The sequence below is a fragment of the Larus michahellis genome, chromosome 5 (genome assembly GCF_964199755.1).
Source record: "Larus michahellis chromosome 5, bLarMic1.1, whole genome shotgun sequence".
In the NCBI taxonomy this organism is placed as follows: Eukaryota; Metazoa; Chordata; class Aves; order Charadriiformes; family Laridae; genus Larus; species Larus michahellis.
In genome coordinates, this window is record NC_133900.1 from 83,318,505 (window position 1) to 83,343,180 (window position 24,676).

A 24,676-nucleotide genomic window follows, 5' to 3' on the forward strand; every position below is an offset into this window, starting at 1 on the left:
TTAAAGTAAGCGTTGACAATTTGAAAAATCAATTCATGTGCCTAGATTCATACTTTAAAGAAATATAAATCCCTAACCTAATCTATTACAAAGCAGGATAAGAAATAAATCAAGTGTTTTTGATAGTCTCCTGAACTACTTTAATGCTGATCTCTGATGAAGAGTTGGATTATTATCGAAATGTGAATCTCACACAGATTAATATTTTAGACTTCTAGGAGCAGCATCTCAGGCTAGGACTGAGACAAATGGCCTAGAAATAAAATCATAGGATGTCATAAAAAGTATTTGCTATTGCTAACCTGGTTTCATTAACTACTTCTGCCCTGTTTCCATTAAAAGTACAGATCTGAAAGACCACTTTTCCATTCTATCATGGGAAAAAAAACAAAAAAAAAAGAAACAATAAAAACTAATTTGGTAAATCAAGTAATGGCAGCAAACACACATAGTAATGACATTTATCAAAGATAATAATGATTTGCTAAATAAAATTTCAAAACATGTCTATTGATGAAAGAGCATAAACTTATATTTTCCATCAAGCGTCCCCATAATATTGAGTGAATTTTCTTAAATATTTCAAATTACCATTTTCTAAACTCCAAAACGTTCCCTTACCTACCCCATCTTTGTCAAGGAAAGCAAACAAACAAGAAAACCAACCTCCCAGACTTTTAACACATTGGCAATAAAGCTTTGTAAGAACAAAGTTATTTAAATGGCATTATCTGCTATTTGTCTTATGCTATATTGCCATTTTTTCCCCACTGAGTGCTAATAAGTGCTTGCTGTTGAAGAGGTTTACATTTAACATCTGTCACTTGTATCCAGAAGTAGCACCTACAGGGAACTGTCAAATAGATTGTTATTCTCCTCTGTAGCACCAGCAAATCTGTCTCACATCATTTACATACAGATAGTTATAGGCATTCATCATTTCATTATGCTGACTGCCTCACTATTCTAATGTATAATGTCTCTTTAATGAGCCTCAAAAAATACAATATTCCTTGATTTATGACTGCTTAACTGAAAAATTATACAGATTGACAAAAACTCATCATAAAGCATTTTTTTGTGTTCCCACTACCTTGCACTTTAAATTTACCAAGGACTCTTGAGTTAATCTCATGATTTGTTTCTTTGACAAAAGGAATTATCAAATATTAACACACTAGGCTTCAGAGTCGCTGCTATTTTAATAAGTATACTTTCACTTCAATGAGAGAGCAGTACCAAATTTGACAAATTAAAATCGATCAGTTTTTGTCAAAGAAATAAACGTATTGGACAATCTGTTTCAATATTATTATATGTCAATTACTGTATACTTCCTAACTTATCATATGGAATACTGCCGTACCAGTCACGCACAAGTGACTCATAAACGAGCCAATTTACATGTTCAAGTAAATTGAACTATGCTTTATTGTAGGAACTTCAATTATTTCATACACAAATGGTTACGACTGAAAAACAGCTCTGCCATTAAAAGCGTGCTGAAGTATTACAAACATACCTAAAACACCAAACAGAAAGCTGAGAACAAGAGGCAAACGCTTCATTCACTTGACTGCACTCAGGCATTATATGGAGCTCAGTTCCTCCAGCTACGTCTCCATGTGCTTATAAATAATACCAGCGTTCCGCTCGGGGCATCGGGTTTTGACTACCCAAGCTGAAAAGGTCTGCGAGCAGTGCTCATCGTAGCCATTGGAAACAAGAATTTTCACCATGCATGAGAAAACACATGATACTTTGCTTCTGACAAATTTACAACTTTTAGTCAAATGCTTTTACTATGTCAGAAAGTGTTAAGCTCCATCTGAAGTTTCTCCCATAACAGAGCTAACTATTAATTTTTCCTCCCCTGTCCCATACAGTCTGAACTCACACTATAGACCATCAGTCAGGACATGACTCCCTCTCCTCCGCTCAGCCACTTGTTTCCATGCAAGTTTTAAAAAAACACAGTATTGAGAACCTTCCCTTTTTTTATAAAATGCCACCCCTTCCAGAATGAATGAGTGCGGATATAAACAAATGAGCACTGACATAACCTTGCACTCTCATAAGCATCTCTTCCTATTTCCAAATCATGAAGCCAGGCTAAAATGACGATCCATTCAATGCAGCAGAAATGTACAGAGATTTACGCAACAGATGGCAAGCTGCAATCCCTAGAACCCTGCAAAAAGTCAACTTTATGCAAAAAATCCTACAAAACCACTTACAACACTACAGGTTATTTAAGAGTCTTTTCAGTAGATGCGGATATATTATGACACGACAGAAAATAAAGTGCAGAAATTATGCTGATATTGCTCAATACAATAAAAATTCTAGTTTCGTAATTTTGGACTTATAATTTAGTTCCTTTGCACTGAATACTCCAGTTAACATCAATCCATGAATTTCAATGATTTCAAGGAGTCAAACTTCTAAAGAATACAGGTAAATTATCCCCTAATCAACCCACTCTATTTTTATCATCTAGAAGAATTTGCACATCTACACATTTCAACCATACATAATGACAGCCTATCAAAAAAGCCAGTACAATATTTTCTTTTTTTTTTAAATTAAAAAAAAAAACAGAAAACCTCCACAGTATTATTTTATCTGTGAAAGTTGTAACTCTGAATCCAGAGAACTAGTATGCCAACCCAAATACCTGTTACAAGCAACTGAAGACCCAAATTTATACAGCTGGATACTCTGTGAATTCAAAATAGCCGTTCATTCCCATAACAATAAGGAGGTTTATATCTCAGCTTGTAGTAGTGATAGAATTAGATTTTTAGAAAATTTCAATATTTACTAATCACAACAGATTCCTAGACTGTCGTTCTGTCCATCTCAGAATTATTTTTCTGTGTCCCTTGATATTAACTGTGAGGCACATAACCAGGAGTAACCATGGACAATAAGTGTATGCTGTGCCTGTTAGTGCTGCTGTAAAGCTGTGCTATAAAATAATACTAATTTAAAAGCCAGCAGAGATTACAATTAGTTGTTAGTCTTAGTCACACAGAGCAAAGGTGGTAAGAACAAAGTAAATACAGCTACCTCTATAGCCCCTTCATGTTGCAGCTCTATTTCTTGCTTTTCTTGCCTTATAACATCATTGTGACATCTTCCAGAGTTACTACTTCTGAAAACTGACTAATAGCGTCTGCAACTCTCGATTTTCCTTTCTGAATCTGCATTTCAGAAAAGACAGTAGGGGAATGAACATCTGTCAGAAGATTCTTTAAGCCTTCGCATTGTTCTTTATGTGTGCACATAAATATATGGCAGTGTTTCTCTGGTAGAATACTAAATTAGCAATTTTCCTTGTAGAGTACTGAACTACCCAGGAACCCAACAAAATTATATACAACGTGTTTCACACTGACTGAGCCTACTTACAGGAAGGCGGTGCTGTAAGTGGATTCAATTCTTCAGTCTGCACATCAGAAGAAAATCCAGAGTGTGTTCTGTTCCTGTGATTAATTTTCTGTCTCTATGTAGATACACCTAGGAAATAACCAGTAGAGAGCAAGTACAATTAAATACAGAAAATAACATAAACCAAATGAATTAAAAAAAAAAAATACACTGAGCAATAATTTACTACAAAGTCCCTACCATTATTCATCAATATGCAATCATCACATTATAGAAGACAAACATTTATATTTAAATTTATATTTTGTCTTCATTTAATCCTGTAGTACCCAAGTGATTCCAGAGTCTTTCAATCTCAAAGCTGGCAAATAGAATCAAACAGCTGCTATCATTACACCTAAGCAGCCAACTGGTGACCTGAGAGGAGAAACAGAACAACCCAGAGGAAACCAGTCCAGCCTTCCAAAATAGCACAAGCAGGTTTCCATTCAGCATGCAGAACAACTGCAGTATACAGAATACATGAAATAAACAGTCATGTTTATTTTAACAGTATCCATAAAAATTCATAATTTTTTATTTGGCTTTTCAGTAGAAACAGAAGCAGCAGCTTCTATTCCTTCTCCTGGTTCCTAATTACATACTTGCCAGAGTTCTGCAGAAAGTGACTTAAGAAGTGACAGGAATAAGGCACACAGAGGGCCTGTTCACAGATATTGGCATTTCTTATAGGAAGTAGGGTTCAGCTGTATCTTGCTTCACATCTAAACCAGTACTGACAAATGCCAGTTCAATCTCTCCTTAAATAGCTGAAGTCAAAGCTGGACTATTCTCCAGATTTAAAAAAAAAAAAAAAAAAAAATCTACTCCAGAGGGTTAACCATTCTTACTTTTCAAAGACCTTTTTTCTTATCTCTTGCATCTAGGCTTTGCAAATTAAACCCCGCTACTTCTTGCCATATCTAAACTGGAGATAACAAAGTTCATGCTGATCTCCTTTCGCAAAAATTTTGTATATACCTATCCTCACTCTTCTAATTTCCTGGTTCTAAGTCTTCTTTCAATGCCTTTAATGAACTCATGAACTACCAATAACTAGGTATAACGTATTGTTTGTCCTTTTTGAAAACTTAGACAACCTACAAGTTGCTCCACTGGATGCTCACGTATTACATTCCTAAAGATTTGTGGAGAAAGAGCTCTAGTAGATTTTGTTTTAGCAGTCTCAGATATTCCACCCCTCGTACCTCTGCCGCAGACTAGCAACCCAGTAAACGGGTAGGTAGAAATTAGCATGCTGTGCCTCAAATTCATAAAGGGTGATGGAGGCATGAAGTGTTTTCAGATTTGACAAAGGACATCTGCCAGGCATTTTAACACTTCTGAAGCTCTGCGACTGCTGATAGGAAGGGAGGGCAAACACTTGTGGAAGAAAGCAAAATGGCTGGAACCAGCTGTACATGTAAAAGTACAACTTGGTGAATATACTGTCCCCGTATTCTTTCCTGAAGCATTAGAGGGGATTCGCCATTTAGTATTTGTGCAGTTAATTAACCCTACTAAGTGCCTGCACTTGTTCTTACCAACTGTATGTCTATTATTTATGGAATTTATTGTGATTGCGTTGAACTCAAGTCCTGTCTTCTAATATGACTGCAGCAAGACTAGCGTCTACTCTATTATCAAAACTACCAACAAAGTTATGGAATAACCTCAGACCCAGTACAGACTCTCATGGAATTACACTCAACCCTGGTCACTAGGGAAAAGAATGACTATGAATAAGTAAAAAACTTTTTTTTTTTTTTTCCCCCCAAAAAACTTTTATACTAATCTTTGACCAGTCTTATCTGGACTACAGTTCCCTAGGTTCCGTAAGCAAATGCTATGTAAGATTATCAAAACTGCAGTTTACTAAATTCAAGTTATATCATATCTCTTCCACCCCTTAGGGCTTGCTGCAATATTTTTTAAAGAGACAGGGTAGGTCTGACTTGTTCCTACAAATCTGAGCTAGCTGATCATTCTCACCATCTCTTATAGTTGCTTTGAAAGAACAGTTTGATAATTTAAGATCCCTCAAGGAAATTCAGTTAAGAGAACTATCTACAATTCTTTGGATATTTCTTCAGGTCTTACTGTCAGCCCCTTTCTGAGCTTTTGAAATTTCACCATCCTTTAGTTCTCAAGTATATGGTTACATCATGTAAATAATAATAATGTAACAGACATTACATATGTTACATCAGGTAAAGGTTTGTTTTTTCCACGCATGCGTATCTTCCAGCTTTATAAATCATACAGCCAATAACTGCACAAAATCAAGGCCTGAAAGAAGAGAGTTCTTCCCTTCTAGTTGAGATAGCCTTGCAGTTAGATAATTTGTACTGATTTTTCTAAAAGGTGGCATAAGCTTCTGTGTCATTAGTTTTAATAGGTAAAGTCACTGCATTCTAACGTATCGCTCACCCTAGATTCCAATACTGGCCTCTGAATTTTCTATCCCTTTCTACACACTATTTACATCACACAAACAGGCTAGCAGAACATGACACCGGTAATTAACTGTTTACGTTTCATTTTTAAGGTTTCATGTACCCGTACATGGATTTGCCCCACCATTCCTCTGATTTTGACAAAGTGAGCTCGACAGGGAGTGCCACGCTGTTTGCTGCTCCTTTACCCTGCCACAGCAGCTGGTGAAGGACGTGGGCACGGACGCCGCTACCTCTTCAATAAATTCAGGAACTACAGGATCACAGCAACAAATCATTTTATGTGCCTTTGTCGCCTGTGTTTTTTTCAGCTTCTCTGCTGCTCCAGCTCAGTTTTGCCCTCCTTTTTCCCCCCCTCTGTCGTGGTCCCGCCTCAGCCGGCAACAAAGAACCACGCGGCTGCTCTGAGGGAAAACTGGAGGGAAAAAGGCAAAACTCGTGGGCTGAGGCAAAGGCAGTTCAACAGAACAGTAGAGGGAACAAGAAAACAACAATAACGCGGACAGAGGACTTCACAAACACGAAGCGGTACACGGACACCGCCCACCCACCGGCCCCGGGACGCCCCAGCCCCGCTGCCGGGAGCGACTTCCCGCCCCCTCCCGGGCACAGGCCGGGCATGGCTCCCAGGGCATGGAATACCTGTGTCCCTGCCACAGCTGAGGAAAATGAACCCTATCGCCGCCGGAACCAGGACACCCTCTCTGCAGTATCACCTTAATTCGCTTTTCCTTACCATTAGGATGGAAACTGGGGACTGCAGCTTTCCACAGATCTTGGTACGTGCCGTATACCTCTGCTACGGGGTTATGAGCAAAATTATACTTCAGCGCATAAGGAAAGATTAACAGAAGAAGATACATCTAAAACAAATGCACTGAAGCCCATCTTTTCCCCTTTCCTCCCTGCTGACACAGCCTTCTGCTTAAAGAAGGCCTTGGGATAGTAGTCCCTTTGGCATATAAAAACAATGAGAAATATCGGCTATCCCTGTTGAGAAGACCACGTTAACATCTGTACCTCATTTAAGTATTAGATTACTTTTTTTCATAAGACTTTCTTTGGCTTCCCTTCTCTTTAATACCACACCCTTAACATGTAAAATGACCCTAAGAAAAGCAGTTCGGCCCTGTAATTCTACTGCTTCCATGATAATAGCATCCCAGATAAGGAATATCTATCAAAATAGCGTTAGAAAAAAAAAAATTATCTGTTCATTCCGGTCTCCTTTTTTTGCTTTATTTTTCTTATCTTCCAGCAACACATGCTTGGGCTTCTACCCAACATCCCTCATGAAGCTCGTAGATAAATAAAATAAAACTAAATAATAAAAACTGAAAGGCTATTCACCCCTGTCCTCCCCCCCCCAAAAAAAAAAAAAACCAAACACCAAAAAACACCAAAAAGCTCCACCCCTTTTCCCTCTCTAAGGCTGGGCTTTTTAAAGTCTCTTTTATTTCTCTCTCCATGACAAAATGGTAACCTGCGTAGAAACCATTACCGTTTCCTAAAACCCTTGCAGCGAGAAAGCTAAACATTCACCTCTCGCACCCGCTGAATTTTGCCCCATGGCCTCCCTCAGCCTGGGTGCTCTTCCCACCCACAGCCCCTCATAAACTTCTCCCTCCTTATGCACCATTTACACCTAACCACAGGCTGTTTCTCTTAAACCATGCAGTTTAAGGCTGAAAAAAAGTCTCTGGCTCAGGGAGGCTGTCACCACTGCTCTGTTGGGCAAGGGGCCTAGCGACAAGCGATGGGCAAAAAGCTGGGGTACTCCATGCCTTTTTCCCCCGGTGAGGCTTCTCCTCAAGTCTCTGTGAGAGACTGGAACCTCAAAACTCACTTAAGCTTCTGCAAATCGACAGCAGGCTCTCGGGATGATAAGAAGCTTGCTTGTGTCTATTTAGCACCTTCTGCAGACCATTCTTTTCCTTATCAGTCACCACCCAAGACTGCCCCCAGCCAAAAAGGGTGCAGACCTTTGATTATCAGCGTGGCCAGACCCCGTTAACCCCAAACTCACTAAGGGACATGACTCTGCTGAGCCAAGCGCTGCCCAAGCACCAAAGGCAGGAAGAGCTCATACGACAACCATATCAAACAACGATTAGCTGGGCAAAGACCACCGTCACACTGACTGGTCAAGCTATGGACCGACCTGGACTATAACTGGTGTGGTTGACCCATCACAGTTTGGGAACTGGAACCCCCACCATCATCATGACTTGAGAACCATGGATCAATGGGACACCGCTGAAATTCCAGAGGACCGCCAAGATGTCCTCAGGCCGGTGGTGGTGACTGTACTCCTGGTGTGCTCCGTAATACTGCTTCTCCTTTCTGCCTTTCCTCTACTTCCATCTTTATTGCTCGTCTCAGTGACTGTTGCTGGGGAATCACAATAAACCTGCAGTGAGGGGCATGGGACCTTGTTTGTGTCTTAATCTCACACTTGGAAAACATTGCGAACCTCTCCCGGGCCCAATGGAGTCAGACCAGGCCGTAACAGCCTCCCAGGTCCCTGAGCCCCCTCAGAGAGTCTGTGGGCATGAAGCAGGACGCAGAGGAGAGGAAGAAGGGGTACGCAAAGCCATGGGCCCAGGTGGGAGGCCTTCCCCTCTGTTTGGCACTTCTAAGACCGCATTTGGAGTACTATACCCAGGTCTGGGCTCCCTAGTAGATGAAGGCTATCAACATACTGAGTGACTCCAACAGAAGGCCAACAGGATGGCCAGGGGACCACGGCGTACGAGGCCAAGGGAACTGGGCCTGCTCAGCTTGCAGAAGAGAAAGCTAATGGGAGACCTTATTGCTAACTACAACTACCTCATCAGAAGGTGATGCCAGACTCCTGTCAGAGGTGCACAGTGATAGGACAAGAGGTAACTAACACAAATGGAACCATGAGAAAGTTCAGTTAAATACTAGGGATGGGCGCAGAATTAGCATGATGGTGGTTAAAGTGAGCAACAGGTTGCCCAGGGAGGTGGTGGAATCCATTCTGGGGATGTTCAAGACTCAACTTGACACAGCCACAGTCATCCCTATGTCATTATGCTTGTTTTGAGTAGGATGTTGGACTAGGTGGCCTCTGGTTGTCCTTTCTGACCCAAATAATAATTCTCTGATAAAACCTAAAATTATAGTGAGTATTTATTTAGAGAGATTTTGAAAATCTGAAAAAAAATTTAACAAAAAATAATATAACACTCTACCATTTGCATATGGCTATTTATCATATATTTTAAATATATGCAAAGCTAAATTCCGTCTCAGATAGGTATTGCTATCTGAAACAGACGCACACAGGGAATGGGTGAGTGGTGTTTTGCAAAAAGCAGATGCAAAGTATAAGAAACTTTGTGTCATTTAAAGTTTGTGAATAGTTGCTATCTATCTCCTAGCACAATGCTAAAAAAAAAATTTGCTTAGATTTCTTAGAATGTCTACTTTGATGGTTTCTCACAATTTTTTTCCATTATTTTCCATGCAGATAATTAAGGCAACCTTCAGACGCATTTCTTTTGATTATGGATATATCATTTACAGTGTAAGTGACACATTTTCAGAGTTTTATATAAACGAGATGATCATATTGATTGTTGCTATCATTTCTTGCCTTTTAAAATTTGGAAGACATGCTTTCATTTTCTACAAGTATAAATACAGCTCTCGTACAGTGTATGTTATAGAAAACATGGCCTCTGTAGGAAAATTATATCCAATTACTATCTTAAAAATATGAAGCTCATTTCCAATAACATCTCTGAGAAAATGACTGTGAAGAAGCATGAAACTGCAAAACGTGGTCGTCTTAAGATAAAAAGGAGTGTGTAAGCTTGCTCTTTGAAAATATCAAGCTACTTTATTTATGAAGAATCTAATCATAAGTCTTTATTGCTGCATAACTAAATGTGGAAATGTGGCTTTGATACCAAGAAGGTTTAAAAACTTGACTCTGAAATTGCCAAAAGGAAGAAATAAATTGCGCCAGATTTGGTACTTACATTATTAATATGTTATACGTGGTCTGTGGAAGCCCACATGCCTCACACTTGGATACTATGAAAATATCATCTAGATAATTTTTTAAACAATATGTATGTTGTAAGTTATTATGAACAGATAAAGAGTTCATGATGCAATTTCATGCTGGGTAGGAAGGGAGAGTTACAGCAATAGCAATTTAATCAATATCCTATTATAAGCATGGTATGAAAAAAGAACGTGTGAAAAAGGCTTGCTACACACGACCAGAAAAGTTTGAACGACACTTACTTGTAACCACTTAGAGCTTACTAAAGCTAAAAATGTTTGTCTAAATTAATTCTTCTTTTATGAAAAAAGGAGGAAAGTTTCTAGCCATTTATTTCCCTTGTAAAATGTAGGTTTTTTTAAATAAAACCCAGATATGACTGAATGAACCCAGAATATTCCATCTACTGTGGACAATATATTTCAAGTACAGTGCTCTCAGCCGACTTTTAGCTGCTGAACCTATAAAGTGTATTAAAATGAAATGAAATTTTATTTTTTAAAAGTTCTTGATTATTGGAACTTGCAAAGAACACCACAGAAAACAGCAACTTAAAATACACTTGAATCTAATAGCACCTTCAAATTATGAAATAAGACTGCTTTAATCTAACTTTAAAATTTTGTCTGATTTTGACCATGTGTAGTCTTTAATATTCAGCTCTGGCAGAAGGAGAAAATATGCCTTAATATACAGGAAAAAATAAGTACTGCAAATGATGATAACAAAGGATTTATTTTTTTAGGTACAATTGTCTATAAAAAGTGACCAAATTTGTAGCTTTCATATTTTAATGTTCATTATATTGTGTCAACTGAATGTGATTTACACTTTCAATATACTTGTTGTATCTGAACTGTGCAACCACTTTAATGCGGTAATACTGTGTTTCACTAACTTTTGTTTTCCTCGAAAGATTTTTGGTGAATTAATTATAGCCAAGATACCAAATATAAACATCCTGATCTCACTAGAGCTACAGTTAATTTGTCTTTATTATCCAAGACCTTTACATATGAGCAACAGCCCATCATGATTTAGTCCACCAAGAGTGACAGGCCACTATTAATGATTTGACGGGATGTCACTGTAGTAGGTGTGCTGACTATTTAATGTCTCTTATGGCCTTCACTAACTCATAAAATTATCTTTCGTTGTCCTCTTGCATGAGTACTGATGACAAAACATAATCTTATCACAAGAGAGAAAATGTCTAATGGCAGTTTCTTTAGTAAAACATTTTTCTTCAGAGATTTAATGTATAAAGTTTCATCTTGCATGAATTATAATCAGTGCTTCAAAGCACACAGTAACCTTCCAGTATTTCAATGGTCCTCTTTTGGTGTACTGTACAAACCCTCAGAAGTGACATATCATCAAACTGTCAAGAATCGACTTGATGCATGTCAAAGCCTCACTATTCAGAACTAGTGAACCCAGACACCTGAGCAGTCAAAAAAAACTAGTGAATTTTTACTCTGTACCTTCACTATAATGTATCCATGTACGACTACCTCAGCAAAGTAGTAATAGCTCTTGGCAAACAGCATTCATCTGGGCTGAAAAGCTGTCAGCAGCAATATGGTAGATGTCAATTAGAATAAAGTATGAGATGCAAACACATTTGCCAATTACATGCATTAGACCTCATAATGACTGATGTCACAAATGTAGTTTGGTGATAAATTATCTTAAGGACAGTAATTATATTTTTCCATCAGTTGAATGTACCCATTTTGAAGTTACAAAACGAGATCCACAGAAAAAGTCTCCCTTTAGACAACAGAAACAACAGGAATGTCAGGGGGCGGGGTTGTTCGCTGCTTGTTTTTTTCCAGATAGACCCAGCTTGGACTACTAAGAAAAATAAATATTATTCAATTTTTTTATTATATACTGTTTGCGAGGAAAATAAGTGTGTGTGGTATCTTTATAAAACAAGCACACTGATGATTTTCAAGGACAATTTTCAGGTGAGTTGAAGAGATTATGGCAATTTAGATAGGAGAATCAAAAAGTATTCTTAAATAGGGATTGCCAAAAGAATTACATGACTCCAAATAAGGAAAAAAGGGACTGGATCATTTAAAATGAGGAGGATGGCATCCAAGATAGTGTGAGAAGAAATGAGAACAGTGATCGGGAGAGTAACAGCTGCATACAAAGCTACCTGGCAGTATATCCAGTATCGGCAATTTTTAGATCAAGATTTTTATAAAGATGGGGAGTTGGACTCAATGTTTATGGGTCCCCTCCAACTTGAGATATTCTATGATACTATGATTTAATATTTTCCTAAATGTTCATGTTGAAATGCTAATATCAATACCTCAATTCAGACAGAACTCAGGAAGATTCTATAGCCTATGTTATTAAGATGATCAGAACTATACTTTTTTGGCCTAAATATATATATTAAAAATAAAAATAAAAATAAACCAACAACAAAGCTATTAAGAGTACCATGCAATAAAATTATAGAAGGCTGTAAAAATGTTTCTGTCATGAATATAAGAAGCGTGATGCTTGAAGGACAAAACATATGCTTCTCACCCTTCAGCCAACAGAATCAATACTGTGACAGAGATAAAATTTTGCTTTCTTTTGACCAGTGTAAGAGTTCAAAAGAACTAATTCCTTCCTTATCGTACTGTTTATGAATAAACAGGGTAAGCAACTGATTTTCACACTCAGATCTTGTACCCTTCCATTAATTTAAATACACCCCAACATTTAAATAACCACTGGCTTTTATTGGCAGCAAAGAACACTCTTGGAGTATGAGTGGAAGCATGTAGACAGAAGAGGCAAACAAAGAGATTAGGCAGAGCATGGAAAAAGTAAGCATGAAGCGTCATTTGGGGAAACCCTGGCCCAGGTTGCTCAGAGAGGTGGTGGATCCCCATCCCTGGAAACACTCAAGGCCAGGTTGGACGGGGCTCTGAGCAACCTGATCTAGTTGAAGATGTCCCTGCCCATGGCAGCGGAGTTGGACTAGATGGGCTTTAAAGGTCACTTCCAAACCAAACTATTCTATTATTCTATGAGTTGTTTTCCATAAACATCTTTCCGTCTCACACCCACGCATCCAGATGTGCATACACAGGACAGACGGGATAGCAGCGGCAATGTCTAGCAATCACACGGAGCAGCAGAGGCATCAAAGGGCATCAGAGATTGCCACTGTTGGAAATACAGTGGGGCGCTGCTCACAGAATTACAGGCACTACTGTGCGTAGAGACAGGTATAAAGTCTGAGCCAGCAGCAGCCGAAGTTAAGTAGGGGCAGTTCACAGGTAGGCAAATGTCATTTGAAGACATGGCAAGGATATTCTGTTAGAACCTTGTTTAGAAATGGCCTTTTCTCTCCAGGCTAAACTGAGAATTAGCTGAGCAGTGCACGCACTGAGAGTATTCACTCTCCAGGCTGCTCAGGAACAGGATCCCAGAATTCAGTGCAAACTAGTTGGTTGGTATCTGCATCACCAAGCGTGCATCACCACAAGACGAAAGCAGAATTCTAACTCCAGTTCTACCCCTGTTGGCTTTCAGTGGTCCATCAGAGAAGACATACAGCAGGATGATCTCCTGGTGCTCTGAACTCATAGCTCAGCTAAACTTCGTAGCTCATCCTGGTTGACTGCATATCCCTGGTTAAAACTTCATAATAAGATTCGGACAGATGTTGGCTTGATAGAACTAAATCGTTGATTTTGTCATAATTGATTACGAGAGGTCTGGTTAGCCACAATTCAACCTACGTAAAAACCATGTTTTTTTATAAAAAGAGACGTTGTAAGCTACACGATAGCATTTTAGTAAAGGTACAGTTATGGCATACACAGACAGCTGGCAAATAAGGCCTTTTTGAGGATTATGTGCTAAAAGACATGTAGTTCTTCATGAACAATTTGTCAAATATGGCAGCAATGTGACCTTTGCAATGGGATGAATATACACAAACACACACACACACACGTACAAGCCAAACGCAGGGGTTTGAGTCTGACCGTGACAACGGCTGCCACAATAAGTGAAATCCAACAGGTTACAAAAATCAACACCCAGAAAAAAAAAAGGAGGGGGGTGTGTGTTAATTATTTCAGTGATGAACTGTATCTATACAGAATGGAAATAACTGTCTTTAAAAAAAATAAACCAAACAAAAAAAAATCATATACACAACGAAAAGGAATTGGATCAAAAATTGAAGTTAAGCCTAAAATTCTTAAATAAGTTGTTAAATGCAGATGAGGGAGGGACTGTGCACGTATTATAATGTATGTATTAACATCATTAGTAATCTATGAATGAGTAACTTGAGAATCTAAATTCCCTATATCATGAAAGGGAGAGATGGTGGATTTAAAAGACATTTAAGTTTAGGACACTTAAAATAGGGGCCTCAAGTTTGGACAGTGTGGCTAGACTTCATTGTACCTTCCTATCTGCTCTTCATTTACTAGCATATTCTGATCAAATTATTTTAACAGTGAGGCAAGTCTCGCATCAGAACAAACACAATTTTACAACCCAATAACTAATGAGTTAACAAAAATACTTAGGCAGTTAAAAAAGTAACCAGAAAGAATTAGAATGAGATTCAGAAAATCAGAGGTAAAAAAAGGTTTGATTTATTTATTTTGTTTTAATATGTACTCGATCTGTGTTAGTTAAGGAAGCAGAAATAGAGACAAACAAGAATAAATTGGAGGTCACTGTTGAAAAAAAAAAAATAACCAAAATAAACATACTGAGCAAACTTTTGGGATTCATGCATTTGAAAAAAATTCCAACAAAAGAGCAAAGACGGCATAGCAGAGTTAGTGTACATAGAGGAACAAGCTTAAGTCAATTTTGCAATACTGTAAGGAAATAACCTTCCATAAATAACAGAGAGTTTCCACAGAGTTTCTGTCTTTATTCCCATTTTCCCAGACTATTTTACACCACACAAGACTTGTCCGCTTGCTTCCTCTATCTCCAGCTTTAATTCACTGATATTTAATTTTTAGCGGATTTTCAAACTTACATCAAGCTTTTCTACGTTTGCAAAAGTTATACAGATAGCACTGTGTTTAGGTAAATACAAGGATGTATTTACCAGCTCATGAAGACATTCTATTCTTTTTAACAAGGAGAACAAGAGGAAAAAAAACCTACCACCTCCTCATGCTGTGGTAAGACTGTAGAAGTCTTAACAGGTCCCCGTGCCCGTTACATTGATCTCAGCCTGGGAAGACAACAGTGATTCCCTATTCAGTTTCCAGTTCCTACCAAATTTATATTCATATTTTTTAATAAGGGTAGGAGGACAGTTCTGCCTCTCACTTTTCCATTTTCAAGGGTAGCTGTAAGGAAGCTGATGATGGCTGTTCCCTTGATGGACAAATAAGTCCCGCTCCTAAAGGGGATTTTCCTAAACATTGTCCAACTTAGACTGTAATCAAGTCAAGGCTGCTATAAATGCCAGCTGACATTTCAGAGTTTAATTAAAATATGAGAGATTTTATGAACCAGTACATTAAAACAAGGTAGAATGGTTCAATGCTACTGCGGCTTCCGGAGGGTGAAACCCAGGCACCTTTTATTTAAACTTAGAAGAGTTAGCAAGACTAGAGGGGAAGGTAATCACAGAATCACAGAATCTTCATGGTTGGAAAGGACCCTTAAGATCATCAAGTCCAACGAAACAACCTACAATCTCTGCCACTAGAGCATGCCCTGAGGTGCCACATCTAGACGTTTCTTAAACGCCCCTAGGGATGGTGACTCGACCCCCTCCCTGGGCAGGCTGTTCCAGTGCCAAGATAGGAAGTAATTGAGTTAGCAGCCTTGCATCATTTGAACAACATATAAATAAGGTGGGTCTATAGCCACCTGAATATAAAATCCTTTGTCCCAACCCTATTTGAAATGCAGCATTGATTCATTCAATCACACTTTATCATTCACAACATGAACTTTACGTGAACTGTTTCCCACTGATTTGTCTATTCCGCTTCAAAGAATCCATCAATAATAATCTAACAGATTTTCTTCTAATTATTGTTATACTTCTCCATTGAAATTGCTTCTTTTTACTGGTATATGAAAGAAAGTTTTTATTAAAACACAAAAGAGACAGTTCTGGCCAAGTGCCAAAAGAGATACACTGCTGTTTGTATTGGCATAACCTCCTTGAGCTCTCTTGCATAACCTGAATCTAGAGAGGCAGAGAGAAGAATATATCTCTGATGTTCGCAAAATCTAGAATTCAGTTGCTGGAAGAAAAAGAAAAACCCCAAACAAAAACACCCCAGAGATTCATTGTGCTCAGAGTTGAAACTAGGCTGTGATAAGAGGAAAATATCAGATGATGAAAATCTAAAAGATTCTGATAAGGACATATTATGGTGAGAAGAGAAAACCCAAGAAAGGATGGCTAGTGGAACGTGGGTGTCACCTGCACGTGCTTTGAACACCCATGTTAGTGCCACAACTGGAAGAAAAATACTCATGTTTAATTTTACTCATGTTTTAATACTCAAAATAATCTGTTTGAGTTAGTAAGACCTGTTGTGGCTATATTGCATTATATAGCCAAACTGATGTATCTGTGCAACACTCCATCATATGAGTTCTTGTATCACATAGGGCATTACTAACTCTCATGCGTTTGACTCTTACTCTGTTTTATGCCCGATACGTTCTTGAGACTCGAGTCACATATACCACAGTATGAGGGTAAGGAAACCCATTTTAGCCACTCTTATAACTCCTTTATCATTCTTTTTCAAAATGCCATTAAGATATAGTCTGCTGATGGCTATAAAAATGAGAAATCTGAAAATGACTGTATGTGTTATGTCTTGAAGCTATACTAAAATTCATTAAAATTACCCAATAAAGTATGGAGTTAATCATTAGTTTCAGGTGTGATATATTAGTGCAATGCTCTGTCATCACAAGAATCTTTGTTCTTTTTATAATCTATCCCTAAGAAGTTTTTACATTAGCTGCAAAATTGGCTGTCTCAGTGACAGGTAGAGTCTTCTTTAAGAACAGGCAATTTTTGCCTCTAAAATAGACTTCCCTAATCAGGATTCTGCAGGGAACATATGTACACTGGCCTATGTGTAGCCACAAGGAAAGTTTCAGTAAGCACAATCAATCTAAAATTAAAAATAAATTTATTTCGGCAATTAGTGTTTAGACTATGAGAAAATCCCTGTCTTTACTCAAGGTATTACATTCCTGCCTAAAATGTTATCATTTGTGGAGTCATAAACTCACACTTTTTGTATTTATACCTTGACTTTACATTAATCTGAGGAAGAATACATGTATGTAAACACTGAAAGAAAATAGAAATCACAATAAAACTGGATTCATCTGCAAGTAGCACTCTGCAATAACTAGGAGTTCTACAAGTACTTTTTTTTTCTTTTTATGTTTTCACTGTCTAAGAAGTAGATGTATCCAAGTCCAATTAATTCTACACTAGAGAGTCAATTGGCTTGTATATAGGAAGCCTGAAAGAACACTGATTGTGGAAATACTTCAGCAGAAACTGTTTTCTAAGTATGCCCTTTTCGAAGGCCAGCTAACTCTGAATACCTTGGGGAGGGGGGGAAGAAAAGAAGACTTAGTACCAGGAAACTTAAACTTCATTGCCAGAGGAAAAAGAAATAGGCCAACAGACCTAAATGTAACGATCTGTTTTTATTAACATGGATCCCAAGTGTCCTACAGCATGTCATATATTGGTCCACAGAAAGCAGACAGATGTGAATACTTCCAAATGCTGAAACATCTATGTGTGTTTTAGGTAGGTAACCTACACGAAAAGCAACACTGAACATTTAGTACCATATTATTTTTCCAACAGTGATCTCAAGATAGGTTCACTATTCAAAGAAAAAAAAATATAAATACTTTTTAAATAGGGATGTTTTTTATTACGAAAGTTAAAAGCCTAAATGGATTTTATTATAGGATATGAGACAAGCATGTAGTTGGCAGCGCCCACAGAGTACTTTTTTAAAAAAAAAAAAAAAAACCACACCAAAAAAACTTCTTCATCTTATCCTTTTTTACTGGGATATTGCTTTCCTTTTAGATTACTTACAATGCTTGTAGTATGGCATATGGCTTCACAGCACACACAGGTCAGAGAAGGCAACATGCTGATTTTGGAATTTCCCCCAAATTGATCACGTCAGTTCAGTACATTTTGTGATAAAATCAGAGACACTGATGCAAAGTCTATTGAAAATTAATGGAGGAAAAGTTTAAACTACTAACTCACTTCAAAGGCATCCAAATTAACTGACTAGAAAGCTGAGAAATAATATAGATTGTTCTGTTAATTTTCCTATATTTGAATATGATTAAGACAGCAATGAGCATATTAGAATGCATGAAGAATGACACAAAAAATTACACAGAAAATGTCATAATGTCGCACTTACAGATCACGGATACAACCCTCTCTGGATTCTGCTACACAGTATTTCTCAGCTCCACTGAAATACCCCAGATTTAGAAAGAGTCCAGAAAGTAGAAATTAGAAGTTTAATTATTTAATCTGTAGAATTTGCAAGTAGTTTAGAGGTAAATAACAACAGAATTTGACATTAACATGGATAATAAAAATATCCAGTCTTAAAAGTTTAAAAAAGAGATAACCATGAAGTTCTGATAACTGGTTTTGGCATCAAAACTACATTTGAGGCAACCTTACACTTTATAGCAAAGATACCCAGAAGATAGCCAAATAATGTGTACTTGCTGTAACTCTCACTTAACATAAAACGTAAGCCATCGTCACTCCAGTCAGGTTATCAAGCATCAAAACCAGAATCAGTTCTTCCTTGTCTTACTCTTTGATAGTATAAAAAAATTGATGGGAAAAAGCCATAAATCTGTAAATTGCAGTTTAAGTAAATAATTTCTTTTTAAAAAAAAAAAAGTCTAACTATCTTATTAATCTACATTAATAGAAAAGGGAGGGAGAGTCAGATCTATGGACGCACGTACCGCCTACTAAAATGGATTCTTCTGCTTGTGGACCTGACATGGCTTTGTCTCTACTCATATGGTTTCTCAGGTAAATACACTGGAGTTTCCTCTCACCACAATGAGGTTTTCAAATGCAAGAAGGAAGGTTGTTCTTTCTCTGTCACTATTCAGCCAAATAAGAGTACTTAAGAACCTGGCACTCAATCACTTGGAACAGAGCTGGGGAGAGAAGGGACCAGCCTCTGATATTGGCATTTCTGCTCCCTCCATTCATTCTCTCAAGCATCTCAAGCACACATCTTCCCTGTGATTTGGGTACCAAAAAGACTCATTGCCAACATACGCACACATTTTATACATACAGGTACACACACACACATTAAAAATTCATATGTATACTTGAAAAAAGATGAGGACTTTATATCAAAAGAAAGCTCTCCCTTAATAAATTCTCATTTCCTACCTCCATCCGCTAATAGAGTCATGAAATGAATGCCTCAGAAAACGAGATTTCAGGTGGTTCAGAGTGCTTCCTTAGAATGCTACTTCTAATACTTCTCACAAAGCTTTCAAGCTCATTGATACTTCATGCTGTCAAATTACAACTTCTCTCTGCTGAATACAATCTTCTAAAGGCAAAATATTAATGTTTCCCAAAAAAATCCTTTTACTATGCAGTTTGCTTTGTCAAATCACATTGCAGCCTTCTTTGTTCTTCTGAAAGGTGCAACAGCAACAGATGAGTAGCACGCACTTATCTTTCAATCTCTTATCTCATAGAGCACAACTTCTCCAAGAACCAAGGCTCATTGTGTTTGTGGATAAATTTCTGTGCAGCGTACTTATTATAATACCGGCAGCATTACCTTTTGCGGACTGGTTTTGCTCTAAATGCTCTATGGTTTCAATAGTTATTTCTTCCCAGTGAGGGATCTTGTATTTTAATCAGGAGTTAAATCATAGAATCATTTAGGTTGGAAAAAACCCTTAAGATCATCAAGTCCAACCATTACCCTAACACTGCCAGGTCCACCACTAACCCATGGCCCTCAGCACCACATCCGCCCCTCCAGGGAGGGTGACTCAGCCACTTCCCTGGGCAGCCTGTTCCAATGCTTGGCAACCCTTTTGGTGAAGAAGTGTTTCCTAATGTAACACTTTTTCTTGTCACTTATTCTAGATTTTAATGCCTTAGTCTTTAGAGCTATGGGTACAGCAGGGCATACAACGCAAATCTCTGTCCATGACAAGTAACGGTAAGTCACAGTCCTTTATGACAATGCCCTTAACAGTACTGAAGTGAAAATAAGAAAAGCCGATCCGCAAGAGCTCCAGAGAATTGATTGCAATTGAATCTTACTTTAACCAATGTAAACACTGATTGCCTAACTACCCTTTAAAAATATTTCCCCCCTGTATTTTCTCCAGTTAAAAAGAAAGCAGTGAGACAGAAATAAAGATTCCGTGAAACTGAATGAAGACCTAAGTTCTATGAAATCCCACAGAGTGAGATAATTTACTTTTTCAGTCCTTAATACCACAAAGATGAGCACTAAAGGAAATATAAAATGGATTTGTTTAAAATTACTTTAAGGTCCTTTAAAAATTTTTTGTACCCAGGCAAATAGCATTACTATAAGCTATTTTCTTGAGAAGTACAGTGCTCCGAGTTCTCCTCTTCCTCATGATAGCAACCCAGTGTTCAAATTAGTTTCTGTAGGAGAGATATCTTCAAAACATTGGTCCAAGAAATACACTACTCCAACACCCTACTCAGTGAAAATAGAATAGACTGTTGGAAGGAACTGTGGAAAAAAGCTTTGTAGACCAACTCCTTCACGAGAAAAGATAAGTCTTCTTGTCAATGTATGGCATGAGCATTAAAAGCTGTACAGTAAATCAGTCCCTGTAAAGAATGTGGCATAGTCATAACACGACAAAAGCTTCCGACTGAAATTATTTCGTTGATTTAAAACCAAATTAAGCTTTAATGAAATTATAGTCTTACTGCCAAAGTCAGTTGTTCATAATAATAAATTCTCATTTCACATTTATTTAAGAAACAATTGAAGACATTTAATAAAAAGGTGAGGCATGTCTCTTGTATCTCACTTTTTCATCTATATACAATAGTTTCCTATTTAGGATCATTTTAATCATCGGCTACCAGATACATATTGAGCTGACTGTAACTGCATGAACACATGGGCAACGCTTACATACGTGCTAATGGCTTTCTTAGTAATGTGCAACTAAGAGGCCAGACTAATAAACCAGTAATGTGCTTCATATTTTTTAAAAAACTATTAGTTCAGAGAGAGTACAGACATTCATGCATTAGAGAACTTGATTTACATTAAATATAAAACATTAACATCATGACAAAGTATTTTTAAAGAATAAATCCGTGTCTACTACAAATCTTTCATCTCAAATTCTGAAACGTAGAAAACTCGTAGTTACAATAAATGGCTAAAGAGATATAGATGCCTGACACATATATTGCTCACTTGATTCTAAAGTGCTGAATACCTGTGTGAATTTTATTTCTATGCTGGAAAACAAGACTCGCACGTAGTAAGAACTTTAATTTTGTGTAAAGAAGCTTAACTTTCTATAGCAATCATAACCTTTAAAATTATAACATTACAAATATTTACTGTGATTTTTCAAAAGCATTTTAATGACTTCTTAGTCCACATTTTTGCTGTATTTGGTTTTGTTCCATCATAATTTTTCTCCTTGACTACATTACAAAAACTAGAAGTCTAAATATTCAAACCTAAATATTACTGTGCATTAATTTTTATGTTTATTAATCAAAACATTAAATTAATGGGCCATGTTTACCTGCATTTCCTATTTATTTGCTGAAGATAGAACAAGTTATAAAAGATACCTACATTTAACTGTTTACTCATCAAATATTAGTTAATTGTATACAGTTGCAGTAGATAATGCACCCGAAATAAAACGACTTCAATCTCTAGGGAAAACATTAAATCTCTAATTGATGTTTGAAACAAGAGAACTGGCTACACTTAATATATATTTCATCTATTCTGAAGTCATTTCCTGGGCTTCTACCTTTGGACCTGCAATAAATCTCTCTGCCCTCAGCCCCTCTTTCAGCACCTAAAATAGCCCAGGTACTTTTGGTCAGACCGATGTTGAGCTAAGAACGGCACCATAAATATCCTGGGAAGAGATCTGATTTGCATTAACAGAGAAAGTGAGTTACTACAGGATTTCATATTTCTAGTATTAGCAAATCTTTTTGAGAGAGGCAAATTTTTTCTAGAGTTGGCAGGAAATCTTGCAAAATGAAAAAGATGGTCATAAATTGGATGTTCTTTACATCAAAGTGCTTTTGCTTTGACATCATAATCAAGTAGTTTCTACAGTATGTGCCACTGTTGGCAGGTTAAGTAGGAAAGAACATTTTGCACACCAGATGTCTAACTTTCCTGATGGAACTGTAACGTATGGCTTTGGAAGAAAGGTATTACCCCATTCTGAGGGATTTTTATATTCTTCAGAGTACAAAAACAACTCAAGAGTCTTTTCAGGTTTAGTTTGTTGGTTTGGGTTTTGTTTTTTTTTTTCCTGAAATCCTTACAGATAGGGAGATGGAAATCAGTTTTAGAGGTATAACCCAGGGTAATCTACAACATTCATATTCCTTACAATAGTCTTATATCCTTAATTCCTCTCAAGCTTATTTTTTTTTCCCCTTTGATTTGAGAAGGACATGTTTGTGTTATCATTGGTTTTGGTAATCTAAAGTCCAGCAATTTCTAGAGCGTCCTCTCATCGCTTTTTGTATAACCAAAAATGATTAAGCCAAGAACAATGGAACTGCTTTTAACATCACCCAGAAAACAACTCATTATATTAACCTTCTGTCTTTAGAAAGAATTGGTCCCCAAATAAAAAAGCTGTCCAAGTTAAGCTATAAGATCAAGTCAGTTTTATACGCTCAATGTGGAATATTTTGTTTCATGGTTTTGTTTCATAGTTATAGTGGATAGAAATTTTTATTTATTTTTTTTTAGGATCTGGTAACCAATATGACATAGTGAAATCAATATGAATATGTTTCTGTACTGTAGGATGCAGTATCAATAGATGCTGCAAAGCTGCCAGTCATTTATCAATCATGACACTTAATTACTACTTTAAGTATTTAACCAGGCTCCCAATATCAGGAAAAAAAAAAATCAGATCAGTCTATAGGTTCTTGTGCAGTGTGTTCTGCAGGCAAATTCTTTTCACAAATGTCCAAAATAAAGTGTGCTGTCTATATGAGAACTTGTTTTAATATGTGCAAATCAGCATCAAATCCCTTCTGATAAATGACTCCGAATGAAGGAGAAAATGTATCGCAATTCTGTTTCTATGGAGTTTGCCATGAACTTGAAAGGTAATAGGATTCCAGCACAAACAGGGAAGCATCCTCTTCCGTAGCTTCTCTCTTTGCTGACTGCAATTGCAACGTAAAGATAGTAAATTCTAGGACTCTCATTGCGATATTGTGACCACAAAGATATGTAGCACCTACAGTTAATCTATAGCTGGAAGGATATTTTAAACACGCATACATAATACAAAGGTTTCAGGATTAAAGCTACGAAGGGAATTAGATCAATTTATGAACAGTATCAGCAGACGTGGCTGCTCATTACAATGAAGCTTTAGATTAGAAGACATACAACCCCTTTTCAATAGTATATCTTGAAAATTAAGGTAAGAACTTCATGCGTCTAAAACACTATTTTCAGTTGAAGTTAACATGGCAGGAGCAAACAGACTCTCACTGTGTTTTTCAGCACATTTATCCTCACTTCATACTGTGATTCATCACCGTCTGGGTGCAGTGATTTGAAAGTCCTATAATGCACTAATGCATTACTGATAGCTATTTTCATTTATTAAAAGCAGTACCAGAATTCTTCAAGCATTTCAAAGCCTTGCTCCTCTATAGCAACTTTGGCGGCGACCCTGATACAGCTGAAAGTAGCTGAAACACTTTATTAAAAAAAAAAAAAAAAAAAGGGTATTCACATGAAATGGACTCTCTGTTCTCAAGTTACAGTATATAGAAAGTATTGTCTGTTCTTGCTAATTAGCAGGAACAGGCCTCCTCCTCCCTTAGATAAATATACAATAGAGAGAAAAGAAAGCACCCTGCTACACAGCGCCCTCGTAAGGGAAGATAACCATGCTAGACATCCACCCTTTATCCTGCAGCGCGAGAGAGAGCAATTGCATTGAAGGAAAAAAGGTAAGAAGGATAAAAGGATTAAGGATTGTGGTTGCTACTTTTCCACTGCTACATAAAGAAGTTGTACGGCAATGCTTAACTTCCAGAAAGCACGTTACAATTTATTCCTTCCTTTAAGAACCTGAAAAATAATGGAGAACTTGAACTAAAGCTCTGTATATTGCAAAGTTTGACACTAACCTCGACAATAGCATTAGTCTTTTAGTATTTAAAAATAATAATAATAAGTATTACAGTGCATAATCGTAAAGGTTTGTAATGAAGACGGGAGGCCAAATTAAATGTGAGTAGAAACAAGCTATTTTCATATCCATGAATCAGGTACGGAACTGTAAGTAAGAAGATATCCATCAAATAGACATTTGTGTGTCATGATCCTAAATCGCAAGGATTCAGGGTAAAAAAAAAAAAAAAGTCACAGCCCTGTGATCCCTAAACAAGTCCATAGTGATGAGGCACATC

The 24,676-nt window shown here is 37.3% G+C and overlaps 1 long non-coding RNA gene across 2 annotated transcripts in view; it reads right to left on the minus strand.

Annotated features, from left to right (window-relative positions):
- Nucleotides 1-24,676, minus strand: part of LOC141743653 (uncharacterized) — a 541,341-nt gene that overhangs the window by 485,381 nt on the left and 31,284 nt on the right. Inside the window, exon 2 of one of the 2 annotated variants that reach the window (XR_012587137.1) lies at nucleotides 3,415-3,522. This is a non-coding gene — a long non-coding RNA (uncharacterized LOC141743653). Of the gene's footprint in view, nucleotides 1-3,414; nucleotides 4,640-24,676 lie in introns of those variants that run through there. The other variant, XR_012587136.1, reaches the window with a different exon arrangement.